Source organism: Gorilla gorilla, chromosome 14 (genome assembly GCF_029281585.2).
Source record: "Gorilla gorilla gorilla isolate KB3781 chromosome 14, NHGRI_mGorGor1-v2.1_pri, whole genome shotgun sequence".
In the NCBI taxonomy this organism is placed as follows: Eukaryota; Metazoa; Chordata; class Mammalia; order Primates; family Hominidae; genus Gorilla; species Gorilla gorilla.
The window spans coordinates 99,875,530-99,889,772 of record NC_073238.2 but is presented as its reverse complement, the minus strand read 5'-3'; the positions used below and the strand labels follow the sequence as shown (position 1 = coordinate 99,889,772).

At 34.7% G+C, this 14,243-nt stretch overlaps 1 long non-coding RNA gene across 1 annotated transcript in view; it reads left to right on the top strand.

The window, feature by feature from the left end:
• Positions 1–261: 261 nt before the first annotated feature.
• Positions 262–14,243, top strand: part of LOC109029357 (uncharacterized) — a 78,146-nt gene continuing 64,164 nt past the window's right edge. Inside the window, exon 1 of the long non-coding RNA XR_008670830.1 lies at positions 262–361. This is a non-coding gene — a long non-coding RNA (uncharacterized lncRNA). The remainder of the gene's footprint in view (positions 362–14,243) is intronic.

Below are 14,243 nucleotides of genomic sequence, written 5' to 3'. Positions count from 1 at the left end.
ACAAATAACCCCCAGAACTTAGACCCTAAAATAACAAACATGATGTCATAGTTTCTTTGGGTGAGGAATCTGAATGTGACTTTCCTTGGTCCTCTTGTTCGGGGTCTCACAGGCCGCAATTAAGGTATCAGCCAGGACTGCAGTCAGCTCAAGCTTAAGCAGGGAGGATTAGCTTCCAAGCTCACTCATGCATTTGTTGGCAAGATTCCATTTCGGGTTGTTGGAACAAAGGCCTCGAATCCTTGCTGGCTGTCCTAGTTCTTTGCAGCATGTACCTCTCCATAGGGCAGGAAACACATGGCAGCTGGGTTCAGCACAGCAAGCAAGAGAGAACCAGAATGTGTAAGAAAATGCTAGCAAGGTGAGAGCCATGGTGTTTTTGTAACCTAGTAAGTCACATACAATCACTTTTGCATTATTCTATTCCAGAGAAGTGGGTCATTAGATGTAGCCCACACTGAAGGGGTGGGGATTATCCATCTTGCCTGGATACCATGAGAGGGATCACTGAGGACCGTCTCAGAACCTGTGCACCACTGTGACATATTTAGTGAGAGTATAGTATGTGATAATACCACTCAAAATTCTGAACAGTTTTTGGTTGGACATTCTCATGAATGACAGAGATGGTAAATTGGTACAACTTTCAGGATACCAATCTGAAAATAGATATTAAATACCACGTTTTATTTTAATCTGACCAAAACTGTGTATTGTTAGGTCTTTAAAGACATGAGAATGCATGTGCACATATATGTAATTATAGTAATGGCCATCGCAATGTGGTTAAGATTAACAAGAAGAATCATTTTGAATTTTTGCAATAATGGATCAGTTAAATGGCTGCATACTTAGCATTGCTATTTTAAGTGATGTTTAGAATAGTTCCTATTAATATAGATAAAAACAAATTACAGAGTAATGAAATAATGTATGATCCTCTTTTCATTACTCACTATCTGTGTATCCTATCCATGTATCTATCTATGCATGTATATATATAAAATGTTTATCTACAGGTTCTGGGATGGCAGTTGCTTTTTTTTTTTTTTAACTTTAGCTTTTACGTAATTAAAATTAATTTATGGCCAGACACGGTGGCTCACTCCTGTAATCCCAGCACTTTGGGAGGCTGAGGTGGACGGATCACGAGGTCAGGAGATCGAGACCATTCTGGCTAACACGGTGAAATCCCATCTCTATTAAAAAATACAAAAAATTAACAGGGTGTGGTGGCGGGCGCCTGTGGCCCCAGCTACTTGGGAGGCTGAGGCAAGAGAGTGGCGTGAACCCGGGAGGCGGAGCTTGCAGTGAGCCGAGATAGCGCCACTGCACTCCAGTCCAGGCGACGGAGCAGGAGGACTCCGTCTCAAAATAAATAAATAAATAAAATTAATATAATAAAAATTAAATTTACTTTCATGAGAAACGGGTAACATATTTTATTTTAAAGAAGCTATAGAATTGAAACATGTAAAAAGTAGCAAATACATTTGCTTTTCAAAACATCTGCAAAAGTAAGAATAATAAAAAGAAAGGAAGGAAATAACGAAGGCAAGAAAAAAGGAAGAAAAGAAGGACGAAGAAAAAAGAAAGGAAGAAAGGATGACAGAATAGGATGAGGGAGTGTGGAGAAAGTAGAGAAACAAAGATTATATTACCATATTTAACTCTCCATTCTACTTTACCCTGGTGAATTTAATTTTGTATGTAAGGCAGTAGCTTGGATTTGTTCACAAGTTACTGTGTGCTCATTTTCTTTAACTGCATAAACACTCACATATGTTGAATGATAGATTGAATATTTTATTACTTTCTTTTTAGACAAAAAATTAGGAAGTCATAAAACAGAAATCGATATTAAACTTTAACAGAATAAAAATATCTTTATTTTTGCAAGTATTTATGTGTGTGTTGGAGGAGTGTATTCTCTAATAAATGATGTATCATTTTCATGCTCTGATGTGATGCAAATAATTAAAAATTTGGTAACTACTGACTTATTGGACAATGTAACAATTTTGTACACTCGATGATAGTCTTTTGTTTCTTATGAAGATATTTTATTGCTTAATTAAGTGCAACTTTTTAAAGACAAAATCATGCATATATCATTTAATCAGTTTCACTGTATAAGCAAAGTGAAGTCGAGAAATATTGGATTGGAGACTGTAGGTCTCTGTTCCTGTTCCCAGATATAAGGCTGACTGAGGACATAGCCTTGACATTTGACTATCAGTTGGAAATGGAGTGAATCATAACTACCTCTCAGAGTTGTTAAAATTTAATGAAACAGTATACAGCAAAAAAATAAATTGTAAGCAAATAACTCAGATTGTTCCTAGGTAATTCCATCATTTATGTGCAATCAGTATGTTCTCTATTAGAATTATAAAAATGCTCTGTAAACTTATCAGCATAGTTATTTTAAAAACATGTCAAATTTAATTAACATTTTACAGATGTTTGAACCGGTTATTGAACATAACTGAAAGAGTAAGAGTACGTAATTTTAATTAACTAAATTCACTATTAAATGGGCAGGATTGTGTGAACACATCTGTGAACAGAAGCTTCTTTATAAAAGAATCTATTGCAACCACAAAACCAAACAATATTTGTGTGAGCATATTGTAAAATCAATGAAAATAATTATCATTTTAAAATGTTGCTATGACATTAGTCTCTAAAATCATATTATGGCTGAATAGAATTCATTGAATTTTTTAGCAGATAATTGTTATGCGCAAAAAAAAAAAAATTGAACTACAGCCAGGTGCAGTGGCTCACGCCTGTAATCCCAGCACTTTGGGAGGCCAAGGCTGGGAGATCACAAGGTCAAGAGATCGAGACCATCCTTGCCACCATGGTGAAACCCTGTCTCTACTAAAAATACAAAAATTAGCCGGGCGTGGTGGCTGGCGCCTGTAGTCCCAGCTGCTCGGGAGGCTGAGGCAGGAGAATCCCTTGAACTCGGGATGTGGAGGTTGCAGTGAGCCAAGATCGCACCACTGCACTCCAGCCTGGCAACAGAGCGAGACTCTGTCTCAAAAAATATATATATATATTTTACATTCAGAAAAATCTATATGTTTGGACCAAAGATAAATTACAGATAATCTCTTTGAAATTATGCTATAAGGTAAAATTCCATAAAAATTGTTCTCTCAATAGAAATAATATGAAGATATTTTGGTATAGTATTTTCAAACATTTTATTTATGAAATATATTTCCAGTCAAAAATGCATTGAATAAAGTATTTCAATTCAGTTTTTTTATTTTATCAAATTTTAATACTTTATTTTATCAAATTTTAATATCAAATTTTAAAGAGAAGCAACATTTTCTTAAGTATGGAATCATGTGGTAATTTGTAATTTATTTTACTTAATATTAAATATTAAATCTTGACATCATGATTGATATAATTTCTATGCCAAATTCAAAATCTTAAATTAATTTAAGTATGAGAATATGTTTATTATGACACCAAAAACAGGTATATTTGAGTTTCACATTTGATCTTTGAGTGGTGAGAGGCATTTACATGAGCAAGTCCTTTATTCTTGCTAATACAACATTCTCTTTTAGAATACAGTTTGCCTTTTGTGTTTGTGGATTCCTGTGTATGGATTTAATCAACCACTAATCAACAGTAGAGACTCCAAAAAGTGGTAAAGAAGAAGGGGGACAAGCACTAAAAACTACCTACTGGGTATTATGTTTACTATTTGGCTGGTGTGTTCAATAGAAGTCCAAACTCCAGGATTACACAAAATATTCATGTAACAAATTCATACATATATTCCCTGAATCTAAAAATACATGTATATGTTCAAAAAATTGTGTCTGTACTGAATATGTACAGATTTTTTCTTGTCATTATTTCCTAAACAATACAGTATAACAACTATTAATACAGTATAACAACTATTAACAACAGTATAACAACAACAATACAGTATAACAACTATTTAATACAGTATACTGTATTAAACAATACAGTATAACAACTATAAATATTAAGTTATTAATTATAAATAATTATAGATTATTATAGTAATCTAAAAATTAATTAAAGTATACAGAAGGATATGCATAGGTTATATGCAAATATGATGCTATTTTATATCAGGAACTAGAGTACCTGCAGATTTGGGTATGTGCAGAACATCCTGGAAACAATTCCCTGCAGGTACCAAAGGAGGATTGTAGTTCAAGAATTTAATCAGAGCTGGATTATCTGCTCCTTATAAATAATTACAATTTTTATTCTTTGGATTAGAACAGCAGTGATCATCCTCTGCTTCATATGGGGAAAAATAGACTCTAGAATGCTTAGCTGGTTGAATGTATAAAGAAATGAATAGTCTCTATAACTCAGTCATTTGAATCTTCATTATTATCATGCTCGCCATCAGTTTGTGTATAGATATAAAGTCATTTTGAGCATAGTGGTGCCTCAGATAGAACAGACATCTCTTAAACTACAGTCATCTCTCTAATTCTCAACATTTTTGAATCTCTTCTACTCTATTAGTCTATCCCTCTGCTCATCAGTTTAGTCCATTTACATCTATTATTTGTATGTATAAATTGAAAACATAATACATTTTTTTGCTTAACAGGATATCCACAACTCCATTAACCTCAAAACTCTGCTTTATAGAACTCTATAATCACATTATATTTTTTCTAATGTTCAAAAATAAATAGGCTGGGCATGGTGGCTCAAGCCTATAATCCTAGCACTTTGGGAGGCCAAGGTGGGCAGATGACTTGAGGTCAGGAGTTGGGGACCAGCCTTCGCAACATGGTTAAATCCTGTCTCCACCAAAATACAAAAATTAGCTGGGTGTGGTGGCACGCACCTGTAGCCCCAGCTACTCAGGAGACTGAGGCAGGAGAACCGCTTGAACCCAGGAGGCTGAGGTTGCAGTGAGCTGAAATCACATCACTGCACTCCAGCTTGGGCAACAGAGCAAGATTCCATCTCAAAATAAATAAATAAATAATAAAAATAAATACATAATGTTTTGGGGAAAATTTCCTATAATTTTAGAAAAATTACATATGTACTATTACTTTATTCAGTGAAAAATAACCACTGTTTTTGAAAAGATTGCATGCTTTTTAAAATGTGTATTTCCAAACTTTCACAAAATATGAACTAAGTGCATAGTTCTAATATTCAGTGACTCTCTTTTTAATGGCTTGGCTAACCCTTACTCTAAAACATCTACATCTATTCTCAGTCTTTTTCTCTTCTCTCCTTTTTTTAATGTCTCAACTATTCTTTCAATTTTTTTGTTTCTTTCAATTTATTTTCATGTTTTTACTTTTCTTTTGGATGACTTGAGTGTATCATTACAATCAAATGATCATTGCTTATTGCCAGTGAATGATAATGGCTTTGTGTTACCTTTCTCCAAAAGTAGTGGGCTTTAGGATATGTTTTGTCTTATTCTACGATAAAACTTGTACCATATAAAAGCTGTACCTCCATTGTAAACCTCAAATCATTTATGTTATCATCAGCTCATGCTGAGTTCTTATTTTGTGGCAACTCAATATATTTTCACAAATGTAAGGTTATTTTCCTTGTTCCTTTTTATGGCAACATGCATTTCCTTAAATTTAGAGCTATAATAAAGAAGCTGGTTGAACCACTTAATGTCTTTTTATCTTCACCTCTAGGATCAAGATAAGCTATATTAAAGATTGATGTAGTCTTTATAAAAAAGTGCCTCATTAGTTGGCCGCAAGAAAGTCATCCAGCCCACAAAAGGAAAAAGCTATGTTGTAGCTTTAATATGTGTTTAAATAAGAAAAATTTCCCCATAGCTAATTCTTAAACATAAATCATTAAAAGCCCTTCACTCTTGAGATGCAATTATATTGAAGTGCTCTAAGTGGTGAGCTATATGATAATGGCATTTGAAGGAAATTTTTGTCTAGCATGTAGAAGAGTAAATCAAAGCCAGTTGAGAAGGGACTACGTTTACGGAAATATTTCCTTATCATGAGAAATAAACACTTCCAAGTACTCACTATTTTTATGACAACCAAAGGCATTAATGCTTGTGAAAGCACTTCACAAATTTTTCAACCTATGCAAATTGTTCCCTTGTTATCTAAAACATAGTATGGAAATGGTTTGCATAGACTTGGAGTCCCTATTATCAAGTTAATAACAGCTACCAGGAAGAGCAGTTAAATGAGAGTGGTTAGGGGGAAGTTAACTTTTCTTAAAGAGTATCTGAAAACAAACAAGAGTAGACACAACTATGAATGAGTCTTGAAGAAGTTAATCATATTTAAATTTCATTCTAGGACACTGCTATCCTTTTTCCTTCTTAGAACTTGGGTATCATGCTGCTTCTAAGTATAATTAAAGCAATTTATGTGCTATATTCTTAATGAATCATTGTCTTTCTATAGCATGGTTACAAGCTAGTGGGTTATGTCTTATGTCACAGGTTTTTAAAATGCGTTTTATGCATATAGAAAATCTAATTAGATACAACTCCTATTGGACTGCTGTGAGCCCAATATGTAGGCATAGTGCATAGAAATAATGATTTACTTTTCAAAGAAAAGTGGAGACATTTTATATCCCTGCATTTTTTACTCACACTTTTCACTTTTGAGGAATATTTTATCTATATTAGATCTTCTTGAACAAACAAATGCACTCTATTCCATATTTTGAAATCATTAGTGATTCTGAGAGATTATTTTTAGTTAGCACTATTTGGGGGTATTAATCCAAAGTAGCACATTAAAGCAAGTTGCACAAAGAAGTGACCCCATGCTGATACAGCAACGACAGCTGTATTCAATTGGCAGACACTTTCAAGGCATAAGAGAAAGGCAAGTGAATGAAAGACGCAGAAAGCTGGCGCACAGGGCTGCACAATAAAATGCATGCTTATCTCAGTGTTGCTGGATATAATATCCCAGGAGTAGCCTAAAATCTGGAACTTCATGTGAAATACTGTTTTTTTTTAAAAAGAGTGTCTGGCCCAAGCAAAGCATGTCTGCAGTTCATATGTGCCTTGTCAGATCTAATTTTTTTCAGACCAAATGTAAAGCATTCTATCAGAACTTTATTAGATTGCATGTAATAGATAAAGTCAGTGTTATTAATTAACAATATCTTATTTTTTCACATAAAGAGAATCTTCATATAGGTAGATGATGATATTAAGTTCCATATAATTTGTTTCCTTCCGTCTGTTTTAGTCTGACATTCCTAAACAGTGGCTCCCACCTTGTGGTATGTAATGGATAAATATAGTTAGTAGTTATTAATTAACAATATCTTATTTATTCACATAAAGAGAATCTTCATATAGGTAGATGATGACATTAAGTTCCATATAATTTGTTTCCTTCCATCTATTTTACTCTGACATTCCTAAACATTGGCTCCCACCTTATGGGCCAAGATAAATACTGTGAAAGAAAATCGAATCTTTGGGACACAAACTCACATACACTGAAGGGAAAGTTAAGCTTGGGAACTGAGTCACGCAATACTACCTTCCTTTTGTTCCCAGACGATAGCTGTCATTTAACAACCCTTGTGTTGTTAGCCTCATGTGTGTCATAGTCTCATCCATAAGCCAGGTTCCCACAATAGTAGAAGGTCACATATCTCCTTTGATGCCCTCCCTCAGAAATCTTTCAAGATCCATATCCCACCTATAAACTAGCCCTGAAACTGAGTTCTGTTGAATCTCACCCTGACGATGTCAATTACTAGCTTATCTTCATAGGTACAGGACAAGAACAAGACCAGAAATCATCCTTCCAACTACACTGAGAGGAATGCATGATTGACTTTCCTCTACTCCCTCTTTTCACATCCTTATCTTATGTAAAATGTAGATGTACTGAGTACCAGACAAATGCATAATTGACTTTTTCCTCTGCTCCCTCTTTTCACATGTAAATTGCAGATTTACTGAGCCCTAATAAGAACCTCACAATAATGTAACCATTTGCCTCACTGCCTACCTTCTTTTTTGCCCTCCTGCCTATTCTTTCCTTTTTAAATATGGAAGTCCCCAAAAACCTCTTTGGAAAAAGCACAGATCACAGAGGCTCCTGAACTTGTGTTTTCCCCATTGCATCTTCAGTCTTTGACTAAACAAACCTCTTTCATTCCAGGCATCTGGCTTCGTCACTTTTTGGTTAACAATCTTAAAGCTCCACCCATTGCATTCTTGTTCCAGACTATCCTGTCAGGTTTCAATCAGCCTGGTTGTGGTAACTCCTCACAATGACTCAGATGTTATATTAGTCCATTTTCATGCTGCTAGTAAAGACATACCCAAGACTGGGGTAATTTATAATGAAACAGAGGTTTAATTGACTCACAGTTCTACATGGCTGGGGAGGCCTCAAAATAATGGTGGAAGGTGAAAGAGGATCAAAGATATGTCTTACATGGTCGCAGGCAAGAGTGCGTGAGCAGGGGAACTGCCCTTTTATAAAACTATCAGATCTCCTGAGACTCATTCACTATCATGAGAACAGAACAGGAAAAACTCACCCCCATGATTCAATTCCCTCCCACCAGGTCCCTCCCACGACATGCGAGGATTATTATCATTCAAGGTGAGATTTGGGTGGGGAGGGGACACAGAGCCAAACCGTATCAGTTGCCAATGAAATGCTTTAGAATTGAAGGTTTATTGAAAGGCTTTTACACACCACCAATCATGCACACATTCACCCCACACACAGTCAGTAATAAGAGGAGGGGTAACAAGCCCCAGCAAGTAGCATGGGAGACCAGCACACTGAGTGATAAGCTGGGCAGCTCTGGATTTCCCATGACATGCTGACAGGGCTTGGGGAGGGGGTTCACTGCTCTTTCAAAGAAGAGTTTTCTGTGGCGTCTGAGGAGAGGAGGCCTCAGAGTTTTCATGGGCAGAGTGTCTGCAGGCATCCTGGCCATGATCAGTTTATTTGATGTGTTATGGCCCTCCATAGGAATGTCCATGGTCGTTATGTAAGCCACCTTTTAGCTTCACTTTCTTGTTTGGTCTTGGGGGGTGCCTGGGCACAGCAGGCATTATCATCGCCTCAGTCCATTATTCATGTTTTTCACTTTGAGGGGTCGGCAGTTCCACTGTGGGCTGAGTCACTTGTCATAAGTAACTCCCTTTTGATACATTTAGGATCACAAAACTTTATTACATAGCACAGAAAGAAAGTCAGAGGAAGGTAAGATTTTAACACTTCTCTGTTGAGAAATTTGATTGATATCACATGACACGTGTGCTTTTGTCTAACAGGGCAGAACTTGTCACATGGCCATTCGATATGCAAGATGGAAGTGGGGAGTGCTATCTTATTTTAGGTCACCATTAGCCCAGATAAAAATTAAACATTTTATTATAAAAGAAGAAGAGGAAATATATAATGTCATAAACAACTATGAAGACTTTGCCACAGAATCTTTTAAAGACAGGAAGTTGCAGAGCCTGATTGGCTTGAATAAAATTTTCTTTCTTCAATTTATTAACCATGTGTCTTTAGGCAAGTGGTATTAGCATATAAGCATTAGTTGCTTCATCTTTAAAAAACTGATAAAAAGGTATTTACTCATATGTTTATTATAAGATGGGAAAAATTTCTTAGAATGATGCCCATCACATAATAACTGTTAGAAGGTATCAGCTATTGTTTAACAATATTGACATAAAATAGTGAAGAAGAAGCTACTTCAAGAAAGCAGAAAGAAACATCTGATAGGACTCTAACTAAGAATGGCCTTAATCCACAGATTTGGAGAGAGCTAGTCTGAAATAGGCCATCCATGATTTATGATGCACCTACTTTCCTAAGGATTTAGGACTGCTTAAAAGAGCAAACATATTTAATACCTTAAAGGAACTTAAAATGGAATAAATTCAAGGTAAGAAGAAAATAATACTCCAAAAAACTCTGTGGCTAGAGTTTATAAATTTCTCTATTCTATAAATTATTACACTAAGGCAGAGTGTGCTTAAATAATCTTCCTAAGGTCACCTGGCTAGGAAATGTTGAAGCGAGGGTACCAAGTCAGACAGTCTGAATTTCTAAAAGCATAGTGTTAGTTACAAAACCAACTCAAAGGGAAGACTGTCATTCAATAGACATGGGGGTTGAATTAGAGATCAGGCAGCTTTCTCTATCATTGACTTTCACAAGGATATGCAGAAGAAAGAACGTGTGTTAAGCATCAGAACTATCTGCAGGCCTAGTGGTGCTAAGGTGACAAAAATACAGAATGTTGCTCTTTTTTGTTTGTTCATTTCGGTTTTCTTCAAAAATATATGTTTCTTTGAAAGTTATCGTAGTTTTATTATTTTTTTGAGGGAAGAAAGCATTAGCAAAATTGTTAGGAATGCTTAAAACTTTTAGACTTGCCGGCCAACTATTTTTGCAAAAAAGATTTAAAGAGAATCCAATTCTTATATGTCAAATGAAAAGACAATTCAAACTTAAATGAACATAATCTGGGAATGACCCTTATTTGGTTGTGAATATTATCAAATATTGCTGCTTCAAAGACATCATGTTCTGACATGAATAGCATACTTATTTGTCTTACAAAAAAAAACTTTATTCATAACATTTAGAAGGTTGTTTCTTCTTTTGTTTTCTATTGTGGCAAACCCTAAAGCTGTGTGCGTGTCTACTAAAGATGTAGACAAGATTGAAACTAATTTAGCTTTTTTATCTCCATAGGCACTTTATAGAGAGACTTCATCAGTCAAAACATTACATTCTTTCCACTTTGTTCAAGCCACGATGCTTATAATAAACCTATCCTCCAGCTATTTTCCGTGTTCTTACTGTACCCACTGTTACTGATTATATATAATGGCATGCTGACGCCTATATTTAACCCTCCTACAGTTCATTGTTAAAATTAGTCATTATGGAGCAGATCACATCTTATCTTTGTATGTTTAAAGCTTGCTGAACAAAGACAGCAGGCTAGTCCTAAATGTTATATGACAAGAAAAGCATGGTTTAAAGCAATAATGTCCCAATTATGTTTAATCTAAGAAGAAAAAATTAGGATGCCTGAACAAGGTGTAATGTGCCTTTTTGTAAAACTGTCAAAATCCTTGTCATTTTTTTCCCTTAGAATTACAAAAGAATTGCTGTGGCTTAGTTCTTTTAACAGAAGCTTTGATTGCAAGCTTTGATTTGCAAGCTATTGCTCTTAAGGAAGAGAAAAAATCACATTAGAAAATTATAAAAGAAGAATATGAAATAGAAAAGGAAAACTGATACTAATTTGTAAAAGTATTTCACCAGTTTTCTTTTTAGTGTGTAGCAAAGGTGCGATGGAAATATAACGGTAGATGAGAGCACATAATTTTAAATAAATAAATGTATTCCTCCATATAAAGAAAAATGGGTGTGGTCATTACTTGAATCTATGAAGATGGTAAGTTATAATGCCCATTTATTCATTCAAACACTCATTTGGTCTTGCATTGAGGTATTTTGTAGATATGATTAACTTCCACAATCAATTGACTTAAATAAAGGGGATTGTCTGCATAATGTGTGTGGGTCTCATCCAATTAGTTAAAGGTCTAGAAAACAAAATTTAGGCTCCCTGAGAAATAAGAATTTCTGCAATATCAGCTGACTTAGAGCGTCCAGACTGCTGGAGTGATCTACAGATTTTGAACTTGCCACCCTTCACTAGATAAACAAAATCAATCACTCTCTCTATATATATGTAAGTATACACACACACACACACACATACATATATGACATATACACACACATATACATATGTGTTTATATAAATACACATGTGTATTTTATATATATATATAGAGAGAGAGATTCTTATGCTGACCTACATAAGATATTTTGCATATCCACACATATGTATATGTATATATCCACACATATGTATTTTTGTATATGATTTACATAGCAAGCTAAATTATTATATCAGTCAGGGATCTCCAGAGAAAGCAAACCAGTAGAAAAAACATATATATATATGGTATATATAAAACACCCATATATATGTTTTTTCTACAGGTTTAGACATAGATATGTGTATATATATGTATATGTATGTGTGTATATATGTCTATATATGTGTATATGTGTATTTATATGTCTAAAAACATATGTACATACATATGTATGGGTGTGTGTGTATGTGTTATATGTATGTGTATATATATGCATTTTTTTATTATATATACTCCCTTTTAATATATATGCATATGTGTGTGTATTAGATTATAAAATGACTACTTCATCCACTCTACCTTACAGTGAAAAGTGCCTGGCATATAATAGGAACCCAGTAACAATTACTTTTCTTCCTTATTTAATTTCATATATCATATTGTTCACAATCACTGTTTTGCATGTGAATACATTTTACATCATTATAAGATATAAGCAATATGTAATATTAAAACAAATCAATTTTTAAAATGAATACATTGCATTCTAAAATTTTAAAGTTCTTTTATGATGTTGATAGGTCCTGTAAATTACTTAAGTAAAAATGTAATAAATACTAAGTGTAAAATTATGACAATTAACATTTAAATCTAATTTTTATATAGAGTTAACAGTAAAATTGAAGAAAACAGAGTGACTATATTTATTCACTGTTTAGGATTGGGGAGGCAAGGGGTCTTTGACTGACAAATCAGCATAATGCTGTTGCTACATCCATTTCTTTCCAAATAAATAAGTTAAAATGTTTCTATTAAAGAAATATGTCTCATCTTACTGGTCTCAGTAACTTCACCCTTAGTCTAGTGCAGTAATCAAGAGGGCAGACTCAGAAGCCTGAGTTTTAGAAAATCTTGTAGGACTTTGTGCAAATTGACTTGAATGTACCATTACTCTCCACCCCCAGCATCTCTCCATGTTAGGATCCTCATGTGAAAAATGAGGATAATAACATCCTTCCTCATTGAGTTGCTGAGTGTATTTCATGGCTTAATACAGGAAGATTCTAAGAATAGCGTCTTGCACGTAATATCTTTCAAAATATATTAGCATATTTTTGCTAAAATGATATAATGGAACATAATTACATGGGGCTTAGTTTTATCAAATATAAATATTTAAATAAGACTTATAATGAAGAAAGCAATTAATTTTTTTCCTATCTCATGTATACACTTAGCTGTTTTATGGTTTGACATCACAGGTCAAGAATATGTTATTTTCAGCATTCCTAATGGTTTATGGAAAGATGTAAATATATTTAATTCCAAAAGCTAGTAAAGATAAGATCCTGAAAGTGTGACTACAAATGGCAAAGGGAACACTGGTAGTTTGTCTGCTGAAAAACTCCCCAATGTCTTCTATAGCCTTTGCTTCACCACTATGCCATGGGGAAACTGGGATAAGGGAAGATATAGGGAGTAATTTTGAACTGTAGTGAGTTTTGATCAACTAAAATTATCAAGATAATTCCTTTTTCTCTTGTCAAAATAGTAACATCTAAGTTTTTTCCAGTAAGTGGATTTTGTTTTTATCCTACCTGTGTCAGAAAGAAAAATGGCCCCTACCCCAGATATCCACATCAAATTCATAAAACCTGTGAATGTGTCTTGTAAGATGAAAGGCGTGATTAGGTTAAAAGTCTGAGGAGAGAGCTACTTTGGGAGGCCGAAGTGGGCAGATCACTTCAGTCCAGGGATGTGAGATCAGCCTGAGAAATATGGTGAAACCCCATCTCTACAAAAATTACAGAAGTTAGCTGGACATGACAGCTGGCACCTGTAGACCCAACTACTCAGGAGGCTGAGGTGGGAGGATCACTTCACCCTGGGAAGTGGAGGTTGCAATGAGCCAAGATTGTGCCATTGCACTTCAGGCTGGGTGACAGAGCAAGATTCCATCTCATAAAAGAAATAAAAAAAAAAATGAAAAATAAACTAAACAGAAAGAGCTAGATCCGGAGTATCCTGGATTATCGAGGTAGATCCTAAATGGCATCACAAGTGTGTTTATAAGAGAAAGGTGAAGGGTGATTTCATGCAGACACACACAGAGAAGGCAATGTGAAGATGGTGTCAGAGATTGGAGTGATGAGGCTACAAGCCCAAGAATGCCAGGGCAACCACTAGAATCTAAAAGGAGCAAAAAATAAATAAAAAACAAACGAACAAAAAATCAGATTATTCCCTGGATCCGCCAGAGGGGACCTGGGCATGCTGGATTTCATGGCCT